Source organism: Phyllobates terribilis, unplaced genomic scaffold (genome assembly GCF_046119375.1).
Source record: "Phyllobates terribilis strain yellow unplaced genomic scaffold, ASM4611937v1 Scaffold_74__1_contigs__length_7073193, whole genome shotgun sequence".
Classification (NCBI taxonomy): Eukaryota; Metazoa; Chordata; class Amphibia; order Anura; family Dendrobatidae; genus Phyllobates; species Phyllobates terribilis.
In genome coordinates this window covers 4,500,343-4,521,086 of record NW_027362834.1, presented here as the reverse complement: position 1 = coordinate 4,521,086, position 20,744 = coordinate 4,500,343, and the positions used below count along the sequence as shown (strand labels likewise).

At 45.9% G+C, this 20,744-nt stretch overlaps 15 non-coding genes and 2 pseudogenes across 15 annotated transcripts; all 17 read left to right on the top strand.

Annotated features, from left to right (window-relative positions):
* The first annotated feature begins 429 nt into the window (after window positions 1-429).
* Window positions 430-620, top strand: LOC141196038 (U2 spliceosomal RNA). Its single transcript, XR_012268606.1, has one exon. It is a non-coding gene; the product is annotated as a U2 spliceosomal RNA (small nuclear RNA).
* A 1,120-nt stretch (window positions 621-1,740) lies between these two features.
* On the top strand, window positions 1,741-1,931 carry LOC141196570 (U2 spliceosomal RNA). Its single transcript, XR_012268971.1, has one exon. It is a non-coding gene; the product is annotated as a U2 spliceosomal RNA (small nuclear RNA).
* Window positions 1,932-3,050: 1,119 nt separating this feature from the next.
* On the top strand, window positions 3,051-3,241 carry LOC141195646 (U2 spliceosomal RNA). Its single transcript, XR_012268226.1, has one exon. It is a non-coding gene; the product is annotated as a U2 spliceosomal RNA (small nuclear RNA).
* Window positions 3,242-4,361: 1,120 nt separating this feature from the next.
* LOC141195659 (U2 spliceosomal RNA) lies at window positions 4,362-4,552 on the top strand. The gene has a single exon (XR_012268238.1). It is a non-coding gene; the product is annotated as a U2 spliceosomal RNA (small nuclear RNA).
* Window positions 4,553-5,678: 1,126 nt separating this feature from the next.
* On the top strand, window positions 5,679-5,869 carry LOC141195657 (U2 spliceosomal RNA). Its single transcript, XR_012268237.1, has one exon. It is a non-coding gene; the product is annotated as a U2 spliceosomal RNA (small nuclear RNA).
* Window positions 5,870-6,991: 1,122 nt separating this feature from the next.
* Window positions 6,992-7,182, top strand: LOC141195964 (U2 spliceosomal RNA). Its single transcript, XR_012268535.1, has one exon. It is a non-coding gene; the product is annotated as a U2 spliceosomal RNA (small nuclear RNA).
* A 1,122-nt stretch (window positions 7,183-8,304) lies between these two features.
* LOC141196530 (U2 spliceosomal RNA) lies at window positions 8,305-8,396 on the top strand (annotated as a pseudogene).
* Window positions 8,397-9,185: 789 nt separating this feature from the next.
* LOC141196289 (U2 spliceosomal RNA) lies at window positions 9,186-9,367 on the top strand. The gene has a single exon (XR_012268848.1). It is a non-coding gene; the product is annotated as a U2 spliceosomal RNA (small nuclear RNA).
* Window positions 9,368-10,488: 1,121 nt separating this feature from the next.
* On the top strand, window positions 10,489-10,679 carry LOC141195656 (U2 spliceosomal RNA). The gene has a single exon (XR_012268236.1). It is a non-coding gene; the product is annotated as a U2 spliceosomal RNA (small nuclear RNA).
* A 1,122-nt stretch (window positions 10,680-11,801) lies between these two features.
* LOC141196529 (U2 spliceosomal RNA) lies at window positions 11,802-11,893 on the top strand (annotated as a pseudogene).
* Window positions 11,894-12,682: 789 nt separating this feature from the next.
* Window positions 12,683-12,864, top strand: LOC141196288 (U2 spliceosomal RNA). The gene has a single exon (XR_012268847.1). It is a non-coding gene; the product is annotated as a U2 spliceosomal RNA (small nuclear RNA).
* Window positions 12,865-13,984: 1,120 nt separating this feature from the next.
* Window positions 13,985-14,175, top strand: LOC141195655 (U2 spliceosomal RNA). The gene has a single exon (XR_012268235.1). It is a non-coding gene; the product is annotated as a U2 spliceosomal RNA (small nuclear RNA).
* A 1,121-nt stretch (window positions 14,176-15,296) lies between these two features.
* LOC141195654 (U2 spliceosomal RNA) lies at window positions 15,297-15,487 on the top strand. Its single transcript, XR_012268234.1, has one exon. It is a non-coding gene; the product is annotated as a U2 spliceosomal RNA (small nuclear RNA).
* A 1,121-nt stretch (window positions 15,488-16,608) lies between these two features.
* On the top strand, window positions 16,609-16,799 carry LOC141195653 (U2 spliceosomal RNA). Its single transcript, XR_012268233.1, has one exon. It is a non-coding gene; the product is annotated as a U2 spliceosomal RNA (small nuclear RNA).
* Window positions 16,800-17,920: 1,121 nt separating this feature from the next.
* Window positions 17,921-18,111, top strand: LOC141195651 (U2 spliceosomal RNA). The gene has a single exon (XR_012268231.1). It is a non-coding gene; the product is annotated as a U2 spliceosomal RNA (small nuclear RNA).
* A 1,120-nt stretch (window positions 18,112-19,231) lies between these two features.
* On the top strand, window positions 19,232-19,422 carry LOC141195650 (U2 spliceosomal RNA). Its single transcript, XR_012268230.1, has one exon. It is a non-coding gene; the product is annotated as a U2 spliceosomal RNA (small nuclear RNA).
* Window positions 19,423-20,542: 1,120 nt separating this feature from the next.
* LOC141195649 (U2 spliceosomal RNA) lies at window positions 20,543-20,733 on the top strand. The gene has a single exon (XR_012268229.1). It is a non-coding gene; the product is annotated as a U2 spliceosomal RNA (small nuclear RNA).
* Window positions 20,734-20,744: the final 11 nt, after the last annotated feature.

The following is a 20,744-nucleotide window of genomic DNA, read 5'->3' as shown; positions in this document are numbered from 1 at the left end:
ACGCTGGCTGCGCGTGTCATAATAGGCTCTGAGCCTTTATATACCTGCGCACAGCAGCAGCCACCTTCAGTCTGCTGCTGGACAGCCAGCAGCAGCAGCAGCAGGAGAGGTAATTAATCAGCAACCCTCCTGCTAAGGGTAGACAGCTGCTCGTTCCACCCCCCCCCCCGCCTTAATTGGTTCTCCTCCCTTCCAACGGTGTTGAGGCGGGTGGGAACAGCCGGGGGTTGAGGGTACTGTGCTAAAAGAGGTGGAGTTATGCAGATCTAAAATGCGTGGATTGCAGCAGCAGCAAGCCGAAAAGTGCAGGCATGTGAGGGATCTAGAGGTTGACAGCATGTCTTCTTAACGGGAGTCCAGGTGGCCATCTCCACAAATGGACTTTTCAGAATCCTTGGGTGGCACCGTAGTCGGAAACCAATTCTGGTTATCGCTTCTCGGCCTTTTGGCTAAGATCAAGTGTAGTATCTGTTCTTATCAGTTTAATATCTGATACGTCCCCTATCTGAGGACCATATATTAAATGGATTTTTAGAACAGGGAGATGGAAAAAGAGCTTGCTCTGTCCACTCCACGCATTGACCTGGTATTGCAGTATCTCCAGGACCGGTGCACCCCTTCTTTAATGCAGTTTCTAAAATCAGAAAGAATTGAATTCAATGCTTTTTGTTCATTTTGCTTGTTTGTCGGATTTTGGGATGGACTCTTTGGCTTTGCTTTTCTCCTCCTCATTGGATTTTTCATGTTAAAGTTGCAGAAGCCAGATGACAAGCTCATTTTGGTTCAACTTCAGCAACTGTGCATTGCATTGCCATGTAATGTAATGTAATGCAATGCTATCTATCTAGCTCTCCCTCTATACTTCCTTTTGGATAAACAGACATATTAGGCAAGCATTTTGGAGCTTTCACCTAAATAACTACAGGTGGTGAGATAAGCTGCACAATATAATTGACCTTTCAGTATATTGTTGCACACACACCATCTATTTAGCAAATGCCCTTGTTATCAACAGCAGCCTTTTAAACTCACCTGAGCTAACAGGTATGTGAGCTGGTAACTCTGCTGCGCTTAAAATTTCTTTTTTGGTTTGCTACAATGCCTTTTCTGAAACGTTGTCTCCCTCTGCTGGAACACTGACTTCTTTCATTTAATGCCTGCAGACTATAAAAGAGAAACCAACCCAAAAAGTTTGGTTGATTAGTCTGTGGCATTCTTTTAAACTGTTGCTTATGGCGGTCTCTGTGAGCTTCTCAGTGACATTCAGCCATCCAGGTATGCCGCCTGCAGTAGACGGAATGTGGCAATGGAACGTTGGCTGCGCGTGTCATAATAGGCTCTGAGCCTTTATATACCTGCGCACAGCAGCAGCCACCTTCAGTCTGCTGCTGGACAGCCAGCAGCAGCAGCAGCAGGAGAGGTAATTAATCAGCAACCCTCCTGCTAAGGGTAGACAGCTGCTCGTTCCACCCCCCCCCCCGCCTTAATTGGTTCTCCTCCCTTCCAACGGTGTTGAGGCGGGTGGGAACAGCCGGGGGTTGAGGGTACTGTGCTAAAAGAGGTGGAGTTATGCAGATCTAAAACGCGTGGATTGCAGCAGCAGCAAGCCGAAAAGTGCAGGCATGTGAGGGATCTAGAGGTTGACAGCATGTCTTCTTAACGGGAGTCCAGGTGGCCATCTCCACAAATGGACTTTTCAGAATCCTTGGGTGGCACCGTAGTCGGAAACCAATTCTGGTTATCGCTTCTCGGCCTTTTGGCTAAGATCAAGTGTAGTATCTGTTCTTATCAGTTTAATATCTGATACGTCCCCTATCTGGGGACAATATATTAAATGGATTTTTAGAACAGGGAGATGGAAAAAGAGCTTGCTCTGTCCACTCCACGCATTGACCTGGTATTGCAGTATCTCCAGGACCGGTGCACCCCTTCTTTAATGCAGTTTCTAAAATCAGAAAGAATTGAATTCAATGCTTTTTGTTCATTTTGCTTGTTTGTCGGATTTTGGGATGGACTCTTTGGCTTTGCTTTTCTTCTCCTCATTGGATTTTTCATGTTAAAGTTGCAGAAGCCAGATGACAAGCTCATTTTGGTTCAACTTCAGCAACTGTGCATTGCATTGCCATGTAATGTAATGTAATGCAATGCTATCTATCTAGCTCTCCCTCTATACTTCCTTTTGGATAAACAGACATATTAGGCAAGGATTTTGGAGCTTTCACCTAAATAACTACAGGTGGTGAGATAAGCTGCACAATATAATTGACCTTTCAGTATATTGTTGCACACATACCATCTATTTAGCAAATGCCCTTGTTATCAACAGCAGCCTTTTAAACTCACCTGAGCTAACAGGTATGTGAGCTGGTTACTCTGCTGCGCTTAAAATTTCTTTTTTGGTTTGCTACAATGCCTTTTCTGAAACGTTGTCTCCCTCTGCTGGAACACTGACTTCTTTCATTTAATGCCTGCAGACTATAAAAGAGAAACCAACCCAAAAAGTTTGGTTGATTAGTCTGTGGCATTCTTTTAAACTGTTGCTTATGGCGGTCTCTGTGAGCTTCTCAGTGACATTCAGCCATCCAGGTATCCCGCCTGCAGTAGACGGAATGTGGCAATGGAACGTTGGCTGCGCGTGTCATAATAGGCTCTGAGCCTTTATATACCTGCGCACAGCAGCAGCCACCTTCAGTCTGCTGCTGGACAGCCAGCAGCAGCAGCAGCAGGAGAGGTAATTAATCAGCAACCCTCCTGCTAAGGGTAGACAGCTGCTCGTTCCACCCCCCCCCCGCCTTAATTGGTTCTCCTCCCTTCCAACGGTGTTGAGGCGGGTGGGAACAGCCGGGGGTTGAGGGTACTGTGCTAAAAGAGGTGGAGTTATGCAGATCTAAAACGCGTGGATTGCAGCAGCAGCAAGCCGAAAAGTGCAGGCATGTGAGGGATCTAGAGGTTGACAGCATGTCTTCTTAACGGGAGTCCAGGTGGCCATCTCCACAAATGGACTTTTCAGAATCCTTGGGTGGCACCGTAGTCGGAAACCAATTCTGGTTATCGCTTCTCGGCCTTTTGGCTAAGATCAAGTGTAGTATCTGTTCTTATCAGTTTAATATCTGATACGTCCCCTATCTGGGGACAATATATTAAATGGATTTTTAGAACAGGGAGATGGAAAAAGAGCTTGCTCTGTCCACTCCACGCATTGACCTGGTATTGCAGTATCTCCAGGACCGGTGCACCCCTTCTTTAATGCAGTTTCTAAAATCAGAAAGAATTGAATTCAATGCTTTTTGTTCATTTTGCTTGTTTGTCGGATTTTGGGATGGACTCTTTGGCTTTGCTTTTCTTCTCCTCATTGGATTTTTCATGTTAAAAGTTGCAGAAGCCAGATGACAAGCTCATTTTGGTTCAACTTCAGCAACTGTGCATTGCATTGCCATGTAATGTAATGTAATGCAATGCTATCTATCTAGCTCTCCCTCTATACTTCCTTTTGGATAAACAGACATATTAGGCAAGCATTTTGGAGCTTTCACCTAAATAACTACAGGTGGTGAGATAAGCTGCACAATATAATTGACCTTTCAGTATATTGTTGCACACACACCATCTATTTAGCAAATGCCCTTGTTATCAACAGCAGCCTTTTAAACTCACCTGAGCTAACAGGTATGTGAGCTGGTTACTCTGCTGCGCTTAAAATTTCTTTTTTGGTTTGCTACAATGCCTTTTCTGAAACGTTGTCTCCCTCTGCTGGAACACTGACTTCTTTCATTTAATGCCTGCAGAATATAAAAGAGAAACCAACCCAAAAAGTTTGGTTGATTAGTCTGTGGCATTCTTTTAAACTGTTGCTTATGGCGGTCTCTGTGAGCTTCTCAGTGACATTCAGCCATCCAGGTATCCCGCCTGCAGTAGACGGAATGTGGCAATGGAACGCTGGCTGCGCGTGTCATAATAGGCTCTGAGCCTTTATATACCTGCGCACAGCAGCAGCCACCTTCAGTCTGCTGCTGGACAGCCAGCAGCAGCAGCAGCAGGAGAGGTAATTAATCAGCAACCCTCCTGCTAAGGGTAGACAGCTGCTCGTTCCACCCCCCCCCCGCCTTAATTGGTTCTCCTCCCTTCCAACGGTGTTGAGGCGGGTGGGAACAGCCGGGGGTTGGGGGTACTGTGCTAAAAGAGGTGGAGTTATGCAGATCTAAAACGCGTGGATTGCAGCAGCAGCAAGCCGAAAAGTGCAGGCATGTGAGGGATCTAGAGGTTGACAGCATGTCTTCTTAACGGGAGTCCAGGTGGCCATCTCCACAAATGGACTTTTCAGAATCCTTGGGTGGCACCGTAGTCGGAAACCAATTCTGGTTATCGCTTCTCGGCCTTTTGGCTAAGATCAAGTGTAGTATCTGTTCTTATCAGTTTAATATCTGATACGTCCCCTATCTGGGGACCATATATTAAATGGATTTTTAGAACAGGGAGATGGAAAAAGAGCTTGCTCTGTCCACTCCACGCATTGACCTGGTATTGCAGTATCTCCAGGACCGGTGCACCCCTTCTTTAATGCAGTTTCTAAAATCAGAAAGAATTGAATTCAATGCTTTTTGTTCATTTTGCTTGTTTGTCGGATTTTGGGATGGACTCTTTGGCTTTGCTTTTCTTCTCCTCATTGGATTTTTCATGTTAAAAGTTGCAGAAGCCAGATGACAAGCTCATTTTGGTTCAACTTCAGCAACTGTGCATTGCATTGCCATGTAATGTAATGTAATGCAATGCTATCTATCTAGCTCTCCCTCTATACTTCCTTTTGGATAAACAGACATATTAGGCAAGCATTTTGGAGCTTTCACCTAAATAACTACAGGTGGTGAGATAAGCTGCACAATATAATTGACCTTTCAGTATATTGTTGCACACACACCATCTATTTAGCAAATGCCCTTGTTATCAACAGCAGCCTTTTAAACTCACCTGAGCTAACAGGTATGTGAGCTGGTTACTCTGCTGCGCTTAAAATTTCTTTTTTGGTTTGCTACAATGCCTTTTCTGAAACGTTGTCTCCCTCTGCTGGAACACTGACTTCTTTCATTTAATGCCTGCAGACTATAAAAGAGAAACCAACCCAAAAAGTTTGGTTGATTAGTCTGTGGCATTCTTTTAAACTGTTGCTTATGGCGGTCTCTGTGAGCTTCTCAGTGACATTCAGCCATCCAGGTATCCCGCCTGCAGTAGACGGAATGTGGCAATGGAACGCTGGCTGCGCGTGTCATAATAGGCTCTGAGCCTTTATATACCTGCTCACAGCAGCAGCCACCTTCAGTCTGCTGCTGGACAGCCAGCAGCAGCAGCAGCAGGAGAGGTAATTAATCAGCAACCCTCCTGCTAAGGGTAGACAGCTGCTCGTTCCACCCCCCCCCCCCCCCCGCCTTAATTGGTTCTCCTCCCTTCCAACGGTGTTGAGGCGGGTGGGAACAGCCGGGGGTTGAGGGTACTGTGCTAAAAGAGGTGGAGTTATGCAGATCTAAAACGCGTGGATTGCAGCAGCAGCAAGCCGAAAAGTGCAGGCATGTGAGGGATCTAGAGGTTGACAGCATGTCTTCTTAACGGGAGTCCAGGTGGCCATCTCCACAAATGGACTTTTCAGAATCCTTGGGTGGCACCGTAGTCGGAAACCAATTCTGGTTATCGCTTCTCGGCCTTTTGGCTAAGATCAAGTGTAGTATCTGTTCTTATCAGTTTAATATCTGATACGTCCCCTATCTGGGGACCATATATTAAATGGATTTTTAGAACAGGGAGATGGAAAAAGAGCTTGCTCTGTCCACTCCACGCATTGACCTGGTATTGCAGTATCTCCAGGACCGGTGCACCCCTTCTTTAATGCAGTTTCTAAAATCAGAAAGAATTGAATTCAATGCTTTTTGTTCATTTTGCTTGTTTGTCGGATTTTGGGATGGACTCTTTGGCTTTGCTTTTCTTCTCCTCATTGGATTTTTCATGTTAAAAGTTGCAGAAGCCAGATGACAAGCTCATTTTGGTTCAACTTCAGCAACTGTGCATTGCATTGCCATGTAATGTAATGTAATGCAATGCTATCTATCTAGCTCTCCCTCTATACTTCCTTTTGGATAAACAGACATATTAGGCAAGCATTTTGGAGCTTTCACCTAAATAACTACAGGTGGTGAGATAAGCTGCACAATATAATTGACCTTTCAGTATATTGTTGCACACACACCATCTATTTAGCAAATGCCCTTGTTATCAACAGCAGCCTTTTAAACTCACCTGAGCTAACAGGTATGTGAGCTGGTTACTCTGCTGCGCTTAAAATTTCTTTTTTGGTTTGCTACAATGCCTTTTCTGAAACGTTGTCTCCCTCTGCTGGAACACTGACTTCTTTCATTTAATGCCTGCAGACTATAAAAGAGAAACCAACCCAAAAAGTTTGGTTGATTAGTCTGTGGCATTCTTTTAAACTGTTGCTTATGGCGGTCTCTGTGAGCTTCTCAGTGACATTCAGCCATCCAGGTATCCCGCCTGCAGTAGACGGAATGTGGCAATGGAACGCTGGCTGCGCGTGTCATAATAGGCTCTGAGCCTTTATATACCTGCGCACAGCAGCAGCCACCTTCAGTCTGCTGCTGGACAGCCAGCAGCAGCAGCAGCAGGAGAGGTAATTAATCAGCAACCCTCCTGCTAAGGGTAGACAGCTGCTCGTTCCACCCCCCCCCCCCGCCTTAATTGGTTCTCCTCCCTTCCAACGGTGTTGAGGCGGGTGGGAACAGCCGGGGGTTGAGGGTACTGTGCTAAAAGAGGTGGAGTTATGCAGATCTAAAACGCGTGGATTGCAGCAGCAGCAAGCCGAAAAGTGCAGGCATGTGAGGGATCTAGAGGTTGACAGCATGTCTTCTTAACGGGAGTCCAGGTGGCCATCTCCACAAATGGACTTTTCAGAATCCTTGGATGGCACCGTAGTCGGAAACCAATTCTGGTTATCGCTTCTCGGCCTTTTGGCTAAGATCAAGTGTAGTATCTGTTCTTATTAGTTTAATATCTGATACGTCCCCTATCTGGGGACCATATATTAAATGGATTTTTAGAACAGGGAGATGGAAAAAGAGCTTGCTCTGTCCACTCCACGCATTGACCTGGTATTGCAGTATCTCCAGGACCGGTGCACCCCTTCTTTAATGCAGTTTCTAAAATCAGAAAGAATTGAATTCAATGCTTTTTGTTCATTTTGCTTGTTTGTCGGATTTTGGGATGGACTCTTTGGCTTTGCTTTTCTTCTCCTCATTGGATTTTTCATGTTAAAAGTTGCAGAAGCCAGATGACAAGCTCATTTTGGTTCAACTTCAGCAACTGTGCATTGCATTGCCATGTAATGTAATGTAATGCAATGCTATCTATCTAGCTCTCCCTCTATACTTCCTTTTGGATAAACAGACATATTAGGCAAGCATTTTGGAGCTTTCACCTAAATAACTACAGGTGGTGAGATAAGCTGCACAATATAATTGACCTTTCAGTATATTGTTGCACACACACCATCTATTTAGCAAATGCCCTTGTTATCAACAGCAGCCTTTTAAACTCACCTGAGCTAACAGGTATGTGAGCTGGTTACTCTGCTGCGCTTAAAATTTCTTTTTTGGTTTGCTACAATGCCTTTTCTGAAACGTTGTCTCCCTCTGCTGGAACACTGACTTCTTTCATTTAATGCCTGCAGACTATAAAAGAGAAACCAACCCAAAAAGTTTGGTTGATTAGTCTGTGGCATTCTTTTAAACTGTTGCTTATGGCGGTCTCTGTGAGCTTCTCAGTGACATTCAGCCATCCAGGTATCCCGCCTGCAGTAGACGGAATGTGGCAATGGAACGCTGGCTGCGCGTGTCATAATAGGCTCTGAGCCTTTATATACCTGCGCACAGCAGCAGCCACCTTCAGTCTGCTGCTGGACAGCCAGCAGCAGCAGCAGCAGGAGAGGTAATTAATCAGCAACCCTCCTGCTAAGGGTAGACAGCTGCTCGTTCCACCCCCCCCCCCCGCCTTAATTGGTTCTCCTCCCTTCCAACGGTGTTGAGGCGGGTGGGAACAGCCGGGGGTTGAGGGTACTGTGCTAAAAGAGGTGGAGTTATGCAGATCTAAAACGCGTGGATTGCAGCAGCAGCAAGCCGAAAAGTGCAGGCATGTGAGGGATCTAGAGGTTGACAGCATGTCTTCTTAACGGGAGTCCAGGTGGCCATCTGCACAAATGGACTTTTCAGAATCCTTGGGTGGCACCGTAGTCGGAAACCAATTCTGGTTATCGCTTCTCGGCCTTTTGGCTAAGATCAAGTGTAGTATCTTTCGAAAAGGCGGTTTTGGATGTTGGCCGCCCTAGTAGATTGATACATTATGCACACTGGGGTTTAGGCGCTTGTTAGTACGCCAGGTGGCTAATATAGTCATCTGGTGGAAAGCATGGCCCCCCAGGATCGACGCCATTGGGCCGGGGAAGATCGAAAGCCCGAAGTGTGAAGTGCCCCAGGAGTGGTGACCCTGGGGTGCCTTAACTCACTGGGATTGGGAACCCCACTTGAGTTTATGGCACATTTGCACAAGCACTTCAAATTTTCTTTCTTCGCACACACCCTTATTCCGGGCCTTCTGGCCTTAGGATGGGGAATTTTTCAATTCCCGGTCGAAGGTCCGGGCAGTATTATACTGTGAAACCTTCACTATTTATTTAATTTCTTTGTCACTGTGTGTCCACTTATTCACGTGTGTCACGTCCTACTAGGATTTTGTCGGGATGCGGTTCCCTTACGGGTTCCTCTCTTGGCAGGTCTAGGGGGGGAGTGTGTGGCCATCAGGTTCCGCTCCCCCCTGAACCCCCCTGGCTCTCCTCTTTCGGGAGGAGAGCATTGTTGGCTCCCCTCTTCCGGGAGGGGAGCACAGTCTTTGGCTCCCAGTGCCTTGCTCGGGTGAGAACTCGGGCAGGTGCTGGGGGTAAGATTGGGTCGCCTCTGGCTTCGGCTGGAGGTGGCTTTTTGTCCCTGTTCCTCGCTGTGGCCTTTTGGCTCGGAGGGACGGGGAATGGTTTGGGGGACCCTTTTCCTTTTGGAGAGGGTTTCAAGAAGACCAGCATCCTAGTGCACTTTTTTTGTGGCACTTGTCACTTTTTTAAGCGCACTCGGGTTTTGTACACGAATTCGGGCTTTCGATAAAAAAAAAATCTGTTCTTATCAGTTTAATATCTGATACGTCCCCTATCTGGGGACCATATATTAAATGGATTTTTAGAACAGGGAGATGGAAAAAGAGCTTGCTCTGTCCACTCCACGCATTGACCTGGTATTGCAGTATCTCCAGGACCGGTGCACCCCTTCTTTAATGCAGTTTCTAAAATCAGAAAGAATTGAATTCAATGCTTTTTGTTCATTTTGCTTGTTTGTCGGATTTTGGGATGGACTCTTTGGCTTTGCTTTTCTTCTCCTCATTGGATTTTTCATGTTAAAAGTTGCAGAAGCCAGATGACAAGCTCATTTTGGTTCAACTTCAGCAACTGTGCATTGCATTGCCATGTAATGTAATGTAATGCAATGCTATCTATCTAGCTCTCCCTCTATACTTCCTTTTGGATAAACAGACATATTAGGCAAGCATTTTGGAGCTTTCACCTAAATAACTACAGGTGGTGAGATAAGCTGCACAATATAATTGACCTTTCAGTATATTGTTGCACACACACCATCTATTTAGCAAATGCCCTTGTTATCAACAGCAGCCTTTTAAACTCACCTGAGCTAACAGGTATGTGAGCTGGTTACTCTGCTGCGCTTAAAATTTATTTTTTGGTTTGCTACAATGCCTTTTCTGAAACGTTGTCTCCCTCTGCTGGAACACTGACTTCTTTCATTTAATGCCTGCAGACTATAAAAGAGAAACCAACCCAAAAAGTTTGGTTGATTAGTCTGTGGCATTCTTTTAAACTGTTGCTTATGGCGGTCTCTGTGAGCTTCTCAGTGACATTCAGCCATCCAGGTATCCCGCCTGCAGTAGACGGAATGTGGCAATGGAACGCTGGCTGCGCGTGTCATAATAGGCTCTGAGCCTTTATATACCTGCGCACAGCAGCAGCCACCTTCAGTCTGCTGCTGGACAGCCAGCAGCAGCAGCAGCAGGAGAGGTAATTAATCAGCAACCCTCCTGCTAAGGGTAGACAGCTGCTCGTTCCACCCCCCCCCCCGCCTTAATTGGTTCTCCTCCCTTCCAACGGTGTTGAGGCGGGTGGGAACAGCCGGGGGTTGAGGGTACTGTGCTAAAAGAGGTGGAGTTATGCAGATCTAAAACGCGTGGATTGCAGCAGCAGCAAGCCGAAAAGTGCAGGCATGTGAGGGATCTAGAGGTTGACAGCATGTCTTCTTAACGGGAGTCCAGGTGGCCATCTCCACAAATGGACTTTTCAGAATCCTTGGGTGGCACCGTAGTCGGAAACCAATTCTGGTTATCGCTTCTCGGCCTTTTGGCTAAGATCAAGTGTAGTATCTGTTCTTATCAGTTTAATATCTGATACGTCCCCTATCTGGGGACCATATATTAAATGGATTTTTAGAACAGGGAGATGGAAAAAGAGCTTGCTCTGTCCACTCCACGCATTGACCTGGTATTGCAGTATCTCCAGGACCGGTGCACCCCTTCTTTAATGCAGTTTCTAAAATCAGAAAGAATTGAATTCAATGCTTTTTGTTCATTTTGCTTGTTTGTCGGATTTTGGGATGGACTCTTTGGCTTTGCTTTTCTTCTCCTCATTGGATTTTTCATGTTAAAAGTTGCAGAAGCCAGATGACAAGCTCATTTTGGTTCAACTTCAGCAACTGTGCATTGCATTGCCATGTAATGTAATGTAATGCAATGCTATCTATCTAGCTCTCCCTCTATACTTCCTTTTGGATAAACAGACATATTAGGCAAGCATTTTGGAGCTTTCACCTAAATAACTACAGGTGGTGAGATAAGCTGCACAATATAATTGACCTTTCAGTATATTGTTGCACACACACCATCTATTTAGCAAATGCCCTTGTTATCAACAGCAGCCTTTTAAACTCACCTGAGCTAACAGGTATGTGAGCTGGTTACTCTGCTGCGCTTAAAATTTCTTTTTTGGTTTGCTACAATGCCTTTTCTGAAACGTTGTCTCCCTCTGCTGGAACACTGACTTCTTTCATTTAATGCCTGCAGACTATAAAAGAGAAACCAACCCAAAAAGTTTGGTTGATTAGTCTGTGGCATTCTTTTAAACTGTTGCTTATGGCGGTCTCTGTGAGCTTCTCAGTGACATTCAGCCATCCAGGTATCCCGCCTGCAGTAGACGGAATGTGGCAATGGAACGCTGGCTGCGCGTGTCATAATAGGCTCTGAGCCTTTATATACCTGCGCACAGCAGCAGCCACCTTCAGTCTGCTGCTGGACAGCCAGCAGCAGCAGCAGCACGAGAGGTAATTAATCAGCAACCCTCCTGCTAAGGGTAGACAGCTGCTCGTTCCACCCCCCCCCCCCGCCTTAATTGGTTCTCCTCCCTTCCAACGGTGTTGAGGCGGGTGGGAACAGCCGGGGGTTGAGGGTACTGTGCTAAAAGAGGTGGAGTTATGCAGATCTAAAACGCGTGGATTGCAGCAGCAGCAAGCCGAAAAGTGCAGGCATGTGAGGGATCTAGAGGTTGACAGCATGTCTTCTTAACGGGAGTCCAGGTGGCCATCTGCACAAATGGACTTTTCAGAATCCTTGGGTGGCACCGTAGTCGGAAACCAATTCTGGTTATCGCTTCTCGGCCTTTTGGCTAAGATCAAGTGTAGTATCTTTCGAAAAGGCGGTTTTGGATGTTGGCCGCCCTAGTAGATTGATACATTATGCACACTGGGGTTTAGGCGCTTGTTAGTACGCCAGGTGGCTAATATAGTCATCTGGTGGAAAGCATGGCCCCCCAGGATCGACGCCATTGGGCCGGGGAAGATCGAAAGCCCGAAGTGTGTAGTGCCCCAGGAGTGGTGACCCTGGGGTGCCTTAACTCACTGGGATTGGGAACCCCACTTGAGTTTATGGCACATTTGCACAAGCACTTCAAATTTTCTTTCTTCGCACACACCCTTATTCCGGGCCTTCTGGCCTTAGGATGGGGAATTTTTCAATTCCCGGTCGAAGGTCCGGGCAGTATTATACTGTGAAACCTTCACTATTTATTTAATTTCTTTGTCACTGTGTGTCCACTTATTCACGTGTGTCACGTCCTACTAGGATTTTGTCGGGATGCGGTTCCCTTACGGGTTCCTCTCTTGGCAGGTCTAGGGGGGGAGTGTGTGGCCATCAGGTTCCGCTCCCCCCTGAACCCCCCTGGCTCTCCTCTTTCGGGAGGAGAGCATTGTTGGCTCCCCTCTTCCGGGAGGGGAGCACAGTCTTTGGCTCCCAGTGCCTTGCTCGGGTGAGAACTCGGGCAGGTGCTGGGGGTAAGATTGGGTCGCCTCTGGCTTCGGCTGGAGGTGGCTTTTTGTCCCTGTTCCTCGCTGTGGCCTTTTGGCTCGGAGGGACGGGGAATGGTTTGGGGGACCCTTTTCCTTTTGGAGAGGGTTTCAAGAAGACCAGCATCCTAGTGCACTTTTTTTGTGGCACTTGTCACTTTTTTAAGCGCACTCGGGTTTTGTACACGAATTCGGGCTTTCGATAAAAAAAAAATCTGTTCTTATCAGTTTAATATCTGATACGTCCCCTATCTGGGGACCATATATTAAATGGATTTTTAGAACAGGGAGATGGAAAAAGAGCTTGCTCTGTCCACTCCACGCATTGACCTGGTATTGCAGTATCTCCAGGACCGGTGCACCCCTTCTTTAATGCAGTTTCTAAAATCAGAAAGAATTGAATTCAATGCTTTTTGTTCATTTTGCTTGTTTGTCGGATTTTGGGATGGACTCTTTGGCTTTGCTTTTCTTCTCCTCATTGGATTTTTCATGTTAAAAGTTGCAGAAGCCAGATGACAAGCTCATTTTGGTTCAACTTCAGCAACTGTGCATTGCATTGCCATGTAATGTAATGTAATGCAATGCTATCTATCTAGCTCTCCCTCTATACTTCCTTTTGGATAAACAGACATATTAGGCAAGCATTTTGGAGCTTTCACCTAAATAACTACAGGTGGTGAGATAAGCTGCACAATATAATTGACCTTTCAGTATATTGTTGCACACACACCATCTATTTAGCAAATGCCCTTGTTATCAACAGCAGCCTTTTAAACTCACCTGAGCTAACAGGTATGTGAGCTGGTTACTCTGCTGCGCTTAAAATTTCTTTTTTGGTTTGCTACAATGCCTTTTCTGAAACGTTGTCTCCCTCTGCTGGAACACTGACTTCTTTCATTTAATGCCTGCAGACTATAAAAGAGAAACCAACCCAAAAAGTTTGGTTGATTAGTCTGTGGCATTCTTTTAAACTGTTGCTTATGGCGGTCTCTGTGAGCTTCTCAGTGACATTCAGCCATCCAGGTATCCCGCCTGCAGTAGACGGAATGTGGCAATGGAACGCTGGCTGCGCGTGTCATAATAGGCTCTGAGCCTTTATATACCTGCGCACAGCAGCAGCCACCTTCAGTCTGCTGCTGGACAGCCAGCAGCAGCAGCAGCAGGAGAGGTAATTAATCAGCAACCCTCCTGCTAAGGGTAGACAGCTGCTCGTTCCACCCCCCCCCCGCCTTAATTGGTTCTCCTCCCTTCCAACGATGTTGAGGCGGGTGGGAACAGCCGGGGGTTGAGGGTACTGTGCTAAAAGAGGTGGAGTTATGCAGATCTAAAACGCGTGGATTGCAGCAGCAGCAAGCCGAAAAGTGCAGGCATGTGAGGGATCTAGAGGTTGACAGCATGTCTTCTTAACGGGAGTCCAGGTGGCCATCTCCACAAATGGACTTTTCAGAATCCTTGGGTGGCACCGTAGTCGGAAACCAATTCTGGTTATCGCTTCTCGGCCTTTTGGCTAAGATCAAGTGTAGTATCTGTTCTTATCAGTTTAATATCTGATACGTCCCCTATCTGGGGACCATATATTAAATGGATTTTTAGAACAGGGAGATGGAAAAAGAGCTTGCTCTGTCCACTCCACGCATTGACCTGGTATTGCAGTATCTCCAGGACCGGTGCACCCCTTCTTTAATGCAGTTTCTAAAATCAGAAAGAATTGAATTCAATGCTTTTTGTTCATTTTGCTTGTTTGTCGGATTTTGGGATGGACTCTTTGGCTTTGCTTTTCTTCTCCTCATTGGATTTTTCATGTTAAAAGTTGCAGAAGCCAGATGACAAGCTCATTTTGGTTCAACTTCAGCAACTGTGCATTGCATTGCCATGTAATGTAATGTAATGCAATGCTATCTATCTAGCTCTCCCTCTATACTTCCTTTTGGATAAACAGACATATTAGGCAAGCATTTTGGAGCTTTCACCTAAATAACTACAGGTGGTGAGATAAGCTGCACAATATAATTGACCTTTCAGTATATTGTTGCACACACACCATCTATTTAGCAAATGCCCTTGTTATCAACAGCAGCCTTTTAAACTCACCTGAGCTAACAGGTATGTGAGCTGGTTACTCTGCTGCGCTTAAAATTTCTTTTTTGGTTTGCTACAATGCCTTTTCTGAAACGTTGTCTCCCTCTGCTGGAACACTGACTTCTTTCATTTAATGCCTGCAGACTATAAAAGAGAAACCAACCCAAAAAGTTTGGTTGATTAGTTTGTGGCATTCTTTTAAACTGTTGCTTATGGCGGTCTCTGTGAGCTTCTCAGTGACATTCAGCCATCCAGGTATCCCGCCTGCAGTAGACGGAATGTGGCAATGGAACGCTGGCTGCGCGTGTCATAATAGGCTCTGAGCCTTTATATACCTGCGCACAGCAGCAGCCACCTTCAGTCTGCTGCTGGACAGCCAGCAGCAGCAGCAGCAGGAGAGGTAATTAATCAGCAACCCTCCTGCTAAGGGTAGACAGCTGCTCGTTCCACCCCCCCCCCCGCCTTAATTGGTTCTCCTCCCTTCCAACGGTGTTGAGGCGGGTGGGAACAGCCGGGGGTTGAGGGTACTGTGCTAAAAGAGGTGGAGTTATGCAGATCTAAAACGCGTGGATTGCAGCAGCAGCAAGCCGAAAAGTGCAGGCATGTGAGGGATCTAGAGGTTGACAGCATGTCTTCTTAACGGGAGTCCAGGTGGCCATCTCCACAAATGGACTTTTCAGAATCCTTGGGTGGCATCGTAGTCGGAAACCAATTCTGGTTATCGCTTCTCGGCCTTTTGGCTAAGATCAAGTGTAGTATCTGTTCTTATCAGTTTAATATCTGATACGTCCCCTATCTGGGGACCATATATTAAATGGATTTTTAGAACAGGGAGATGGAAAAAGAGCTTGCTCTGTCCACTCCACGCATTGACCTGGTATTGCAGTATCTCCAGGACCGGTGCACCCCTTCTTTAATGCAGTTTCTAAAATCAGAAAGAATTGAATTCAATGCTTTTTGTTCATTTTGCTTGTTTGTCGGATTTTGGGATGGACTCTTTGGCTTTGCTTTTCTTCTCCTCATTGGATTTTTCATGTTAAAAGTTGCAGAAGCCAGATGACAAGCTCATTTTGGTTCAACTTCAGCAACTGTGCATTGCATTGCCATGTAATGTAATGTAATGCAATGCTATCTATCTAGCTCTCCCTCTATACTTCCTTTTGGATAAACAGACATATTAGGCAAGCATTTTGGAGCTTTCACCTAAATAACTACAGGTGGTGAGATAAGCTGCACAATATAATTGACCTTTCAGTATATTGTTGCACACACACCATCTATTTAGCAAATGCCCTTGTTATCAACAGCAGCCTTTTAAACTCACCTGAGCTAACAGGTATGTGAGCTGGTTACTCTGCTGCGCTTAAAATTTCTTTTTTGGTTTGCTACAATGCCTTTTCTGAAACGTTGTCTCCCTCTGCTGGAACACTGACTTCTTTCATTTAATGCCTGCAGACTATAAAAGAGAAACCAACCCAAAAAGTTTGGTTGATTAGTCTGTGGCATTCTTTTAAACTGTTGCTTATGGCGGTCTCTGTGAGCTTCTCAGTGACATTCAGCCATCCAGGTATCCCGCCTGCAGTAGACGGAATGTGGCAATGGAACGCTGGCTGCGCGTGTCATAATAGGCTCTGAGCCTTTATATACCTGCGCACAGCAGCAGCCACCTTCAGTCTGCTGCTGGACAGCCAGCAGCAGCAGCAGCAGGAGAGGTAATTAATCAACAACCCTCCTGCTAAGGGTAGACAGCTGCTCGTTCCACCCCCCCCCCCGCCTTAATTGGTTCTCCTCCCTTCCAACGATGTTGAGGCGGGTGGGAACAGCCGGGGGTTGAGGGTACTGTGCTAAAAGAGGTGGAGTTATGCAGATCTAAAACGCGTGGATTGCAGCAGCAGCAAGCCGAAAAGTGCAGGCATGTGAGGGATCTAGAGGTTGACAGCATGTCTTCTTAACGGGAGTCCAGGTGGCCATCTCCACAAATGGACTTTTCAGAATCCTTGGGTGGCACCGTAGTCGGAAACCAATTCTGGTTATCGCTTCTCGGCCTTTTGGCTAAGATCAAGTGTAGTATCTGTTCTTATCAGTTTAATATCTGATACGTCCCCTATCTGGGGACCATATATTAAATGGATTTTTAGAACAGGGAGATGGAAAAAGAGCTTGCTCTGTCCACTCCACGCATTGACCTGGTATTGCAGTATCTCCAGGACCGGTGCACCCCTTCTTTAATGCAGTTTCTAAAATCAGAAAGAATTGAATTCAATGCTTTTTGTTCATTTTGCTTGTTTGTCGGATTTTGGGATGGACTCTTTGGCTTTGCTTTTCTTCTCCTCATTGGATTTTTCATGTTAAAAGTTGCAGAAGCCAGATGACAAGCTCATTTTGGTTCAACTTCAGCAACTGTGCATTGCATTGCCATGTAATGTAATGTAATGCAATGCTATCTATCTAGCTCTCCCTCTATACTTCCTTTTGGATAAACAGACATATTAGGCAAGCATTTTGGAGCTTTCACCTAAATAACTACAGGTGGTGAGATAAGCTGCACAATATAATTGACCTTTCAGTATATTGTTGCACACACACCATCTATTTAGCAAATGCCCTTGTTATCAACAGCAGCCTTTTAAACTCACCTGAGCTAACAGGTATGTGAGCTGGTTACTCTGCTGCGCTTAAAATTTCTTTTTTGGTTTGCTACAATGCCTTTTCTGAAACGTTGTCTCCCTCTGCTGGAACACTGACTTCTTTCATTTAATGCCTGCAGACTATAAAAGAGAAACCAACCCAAAAAGTTTGGTTGATTAGTTTGTGGCATTCTTTTAAACTGTTGCTTATGGCGGTCTCTGTGAGCTTCTCAGTGACATTCAGCCATCCAGGTATCCCGCCTGCAGTAGACGGAATGTGGCAATGGAACGCTGGCTGCGCGTGTCATAATAGGCTCTGAGCCTTTATATACCTGCGCACAGCAGCAGCCACCTTCAGTCTGCTGCTGGACAGCCAGCAGCAGCAGCAGCAGGAGAGGTAATTAATCAGCAACCCTCCTGCTAAGGGTAGACAGCTGCTCGTTCCACCCCCCCCCCCGCCTTAATTGGTTCTCCTCCCTTCCAACGGTGTTGAGGCGGGTGGGAACAGCCGGGGGTTGAGGGTACTGTGCTAAAAGAGGTGGAGTTATGCAGATCTAAAACGCGTGGATTGCAGCAGCAGCAAGCCGAAAAGTGCAGGCATGTGAGGGATCTAGAGGTTGACAGCATGTCTTCTTAACGGGAGTCCAGGTGGCCATCTCCACAAATGGACTTTTCAGAATCCTTGGGTGGCATCGTAGTCGGAAACCAATTCTGGTTATCGCTTCTCGGCCTTTTGGCTAAGATCAAGTGTAGTATCTGTTCTTATCAGTTTAATATCTGATACGTCCCCTATCTGGGGACCATATATTAAATGGATTTTTAGAACAGGGAGATGGAAAAAGAGCTTGCTCTGTCCACTCCACGCATTGACCTGGTATTGCAGTATCTCCAGGACCGGTGCACCCCTTCTTTAATGCAGTTTCTAAAATCAGAAAGAATTGAATTCAATGCTTTTTGTTCATTTTGCTTGTTTGTCGGATTTTGGGATGGACTCTTTGGCTTTGCTTTTCTTCTCCTCATTGGATTTTTCATGTTAAAAGTTGCAGAAGCCAGATGACAAGCTCATTTTGGTTCAACTTCAGCAACTGTGCATTGCATTGCCATGTAATGTAATGTAATGCAATGCTATCTATCTAGCTCTCCCTCTATACTTCCTTTTGGATAAACAGACATATTAGGCAAGCATTTTGGAGCTTTCACCTAAATAACTACAGGTGGTGAGATAAGCTGCACAATATAATTGACCTTTCAGTATATTGTTGCACACACACCATCTATTTAGCAAATGCCCTTGTTATCAACAGCAGCCTTTTAAACTCACCTGAGCTAACAGGTATGTGAGCTGGTTACTCTGCTGCGCTTAAAATTTCTTTTTTGGTTTGCTACAATGCCTTTTCTGAAACGTTGTCTCCCTCTGCTGGAACACTGACTTCTTTCATTTAATGCCTGCAGACTATAAAAGAGAAACCAACCCAAAAAGTTTGGTTGATTAGTCTGTGGCATTCTTTTAAACTGTTGCTTATGGCGGTCTCTGTGAGCTTCTCAGTGACATTCAGCCATCCAGGTATCCCGCCTGCAGTAGACGGAATGTGGCAATGGAACGCTGGCTGCGCGTGTCATAATAGGCTCTGAGCCTTTATATACCTGCGCACAGCAGCAGCCACCTTCAGTCTGCTGCTGGACAGCCAGCAGCAGCAGCAGCAGGAGAGGTAATTAATCAACAACCCTCCTGCTAAGGGTAGACAGCTGCTCGTTCCACCCCCCCCCCGCCTTAATTGGTTCTCCTCCCTTCCAACGATGTTGAGGCGGGTGGGAACAGCCGGGGGTTGAGGGTACTGTGCTAAAAGAGGTGGAGTTATGCAGATCTAAAACGCGTGGATTGCAGCAGCAGCAAGCCGAAAAGTGCAGGCATGTGAGGGATCTAGAGGTTGACAGCATGTCTTCTTAACGGGAGTCCAGGTGGCCATCTCCACAAATGGACTTTTCAGAATCCTTGGGTGGCACCGTAGTCGGAAACCAATTCTGGTTATCGCTTCTCGGCCTTTTGGCTAAGATCAAGTGTAGTATCTGTTCTTATCAGTTTAATATCTGATACGTCCCCTATCTGGGGACCATATATTAAATGGATTTTTAGAACAGGGAGATGGAAAAAGAGCTTGCTCTGTCCACTCCACGCATTGACCTGGTATTGCAGTATCTCCAGGACCGGTGCACCCCTTCTTTAATGCAGTTTCTAAAATCAGAAAGAATTGAATTCAATGCTTTTTGTTCATTTTGCTTGTTTGTCGGATTTTGGGATGGACTCTTTGGCTTTGCTTTTCTTCTCCTCATTGGATTTTTCATGTTAAAAGTTGCAGAAGCCAGATGACAAGCTCATTTTGGTTCAACTTCAGCAACTGTGCATTGCATTGCCATGTAATGTAATGTAATGCAATGCTATCTATCTAGCTCTCCCTCTATACTTCCTTTTGGATAAACAGACATATTAGGCAAGCATTTTGGAGCTTTCACCTAAATAACTACAGGTGGTGAGATAAGCTGCACAATATAATTGACCTTTCAGTATATTGTTGCACACACACCATCTATTTAGCAAATGCCCTTGTTATCAACAGCAGCCTTTTAAACTCACCTGAGCTAACAGGTATGTGAGCTGGTTACTCTGCTGCGCTTAAAATTTCTTTTTTGGTTTGCTACAATGCCTTTTCTGAAACGTTGTCTCCCTCTGCTGGAACACTGACTTCTTTCATTTAATGCCTGCAGACTATAAAAGAGAAACCAACCCAAAAAGTTTGGTTGATTAGTTTGTGGCATTCTTTTAAACTGTTGCTTATGGCGGTCTCTGTGAGCTTCTCAGTGACATTCAGCCATCCAGGTATCCCGCCTGCAGTAGACGGAATGTGGCAATGGAACGCTGGCTGCGCGTGTCATAATAGGCTCTGAGCCTTTATATACCTGCGCACAGCAGCAGCCACCTTCAGTCTGCTGCTGGACAGCCAGCAGCAGCAGCAGCAGGAGAGGTAATTAATCAGCAACCCTCCTGCTAAGGGTAGACAGCTGCTCGTTCCACCCCCCCCCCGCCTTAATTGGTTCTCCTCCCTTCCAACGGTGTTGAGGCGGGTGGGAACAGCCGGGGGTTGAGGGTACTGTGCTAAAAGAGGTGGAGTTATGCAGATCTAAAACGCGTGGATTGCAGCAGCAGCAAGCCGAAAAGTGCAGGCATGTGAGGGATCTAGAGGTTGACAGCATGTCTTCTTAACGGGAGTCCAGGTGGCCATCTCCACAAATGGACTTTTCAGAATCCTTGGGTGGCACCATAGTCGGAAACCAATTCTGGTTATCGCTTCTCGGCCTTTTGGCTAAGATCAAGTGTAGTATCTGTTCTTATCAGTTTAATATCTGATACGTCCCCTATCTGGGGACCATATATTAAATGGATTTTTAGAACAGGGAGATGGAAAAAGAGCTTGCTCTGTCCACTCCACGCATTGACCTGGTATTGCAGTATCTCCAGGACCGGTGCACCCCTTCTTTAATGCAG